The sequence below is a fragment of the Anguilla rostrata genome, chromosome 11, assembly GCF_018555375.3.
Source record: "Anguilla rostrata isolate EN2019 chromosome 11, ASM1855537v3, whole genome shotgun sequence".
Classification (NCBI taxonomy): domain Eukaryota; kingdom Metazoa; phylum Chordata; class Actinopteri; order Anguilliformes; family Anguillidae; genus Anguilla; species Anguilla rostrata.
In genome coordinates, this window is record NC_057943.1 from 3,719,550 (window position 1) to 3,721,995 (window position 2,446).

Below are 2,446 nucleotides of genomic sequence, written 5' to 3' on the forward strand. Positions count from 1 at the left end.
ATTTTGAAATGAATGAGATAAAAACATTGATCACACCATTTACATTCATTAATAAAGTATTCCTACATTGGGCTCGTTAACAGTGTCTGGCCTGGATATTCGGTGTCTCCATTGTGTGTGACTGTTGGCCACATTACACAAAGCTACCTGCAAGTCTCAGGCGAGGCTGATAATGACTACAGGTGCAGGGGGAAAAAATGGTTGCTCTGAATAATATTTTTGTGAAACATTAGCTTAATTATACTTTATTATGAGTTCCTGTAGGTGGATAAAAATCAATAGTTTTAAGTACTAATCTCAAGACAACCCTTCTATTTTTGACACCAAATAAATACATTTTAAAGAAACACAAAATACAAAAAACAATTGTGGTACTTTTTTTTTTCTTTCTTGCAACCATATCTCTTTTTAGCCTTCCCGTATGAAATATAATGTGGAGTCGGGCATGGTAAAGACAGAAATTACCTGGGAAAACCCGGGTATTGGTACTGGGAGGAGTGATTACAAGCCCGTGGTTAGTACATTCCCCAGTGGAATAAGAAGAATGCCATTGCCCCCTTTTACAATGAGTAGAGGACACCACCATTTTTATGATGAGATGGTAGACTAAGGTCCTGGCTCACCGGGGTAATATGGAATATCTTACCACTTAAACTGCGTCACAAAGTGGGGTATTCCAGCCAGAGGCCCGCGTGCAGGGGCCTCATTTATAGAACGGACTTAGGATCAATTTTGATCTTAAGTGTGACTTACGCAGAAAACCACATATAATATAACATATAAGTAGTTACTTATAACACCTTACTTTGACGTGGAAATGATCTTATCTCTACGCGAAGTCTAGACTTGACGCAAGTGATTTTCCTGCTGGTTATGTAGGGGTATTGCCGTTTGGGACGCATATGCGTCCAAGCCTGTGGTGAATTTTGCATTAGCTTTATGAACAATTTGATAGGAATTATCAATTAAAGGTGCGAGGAATTAATTGCCAGACACAAGGTGTTTTGAATGAAAAACAGGATGCGATGTTATATAAATATTCTGTCAAATTAGAAAAAAGTAACCATGGCTGTTCTTGCGTTATTGGAAGACATTGAAAACCATGCTTTTAGAAGGGAGAGAGTTTTCAGAGACCGGAATGGCTTTTTTGCGCTTGATGATCTTCCAAAAATTTTGCTTTTCTCTTTTGGTCCATGGTTATTCCTGACTAAAACCTCATTTGTGCTAGCATTATATAAGAGGATTGTAAGGCACGTTAAGGTTAATTTCAGATTTATAGATCATAGGTGCGTAAGTAACAAATGGGCTTCTTAGAACCTGCGTAAGCAAGGTTTTTTATGCTCAGTAACTTTTACGAAACTTTCATCACCGTCGGAAATGATCTTAAGCCTAAGTTCAAGTATAAATCTAAGACCATTTTTTATAAATGACGAGGCCCCAGGTCTGTGAGACTGGGCGTGTGTTCATCCTCTGAGACTAATGCTGGAACGGAAGCTCTCCGTCACCCAGGTGGTATGAAGCACTGGTGCCAGCTGAGGTGAGCTTCTCCCTTCGTTCTGAAGATATCTGCAGACGGTGGTGGAATGTGATAATTCAGATAATTCATTATCAATATGACACTCTTGAAGAAACAAACAAAAAAAAACATAATGTAAGCCAAGCTGTTTTATTGTAATGGTTCAATCACTTTGCTTCCATTTTGCATTCATCACTAAGGTGCGCACCTTCAGGACTTCAATATTTTAACATTTGTCAGAAGTGGGTAATATATGGAGACTGTACATTCCTGTTCAGGAATTTAGGTTGAACCGTAGGGGGATGTTGAGGGAGGTGGATATATTCCATATTATCATTAAATAAGCTTTAAATAAGCTCTTCAAGATGTGTGTGTGTGTGTGTGTGTTGGGGGGAGTTCGAAGGCTGCAGGCGTCAACAACAGTGTTGCACAATTGCAGGGGTTCTTTCACTACCAGCGTGTTTTTCAATTTGAGGCCGCTGAACGGTATTTGAGGTCAGTGAAAGGCAGTGGGGCAGGCTGTGCTTTTTTATGTGATCCAGACTGGGCGCAGAAATGTGTAAAGTGGCTATTTTTGTTTGTGAGTTAGCAAGGCAGTGTTTAAAATACACTTCATAAACACTGAATCGCGTAGTAAAAATCCGTTTTTACCTCGAAGCCCAAGGGGAAACGGCTGACGAAATAAGCTGAAATGGCAAAAACATCCCCGAAAACACGTCCCTCCTCCCTACTAGCCCTGTGCGCCGACCCCCTACCAGAGACTGTAAAAAAATTAGCTCCCTACCCAGTTTATTTCGATTCGTTGAATAAAAGGAGTGCCTAAAATGGCAGGCCATTCTATTGGATTTCTCCCTTGTCTGTCATATCTCTGCTGATCAGTCGTTCGCTGCTTACGTCACCGTGGATTTCCCCTATTTTACGAATAGAGTG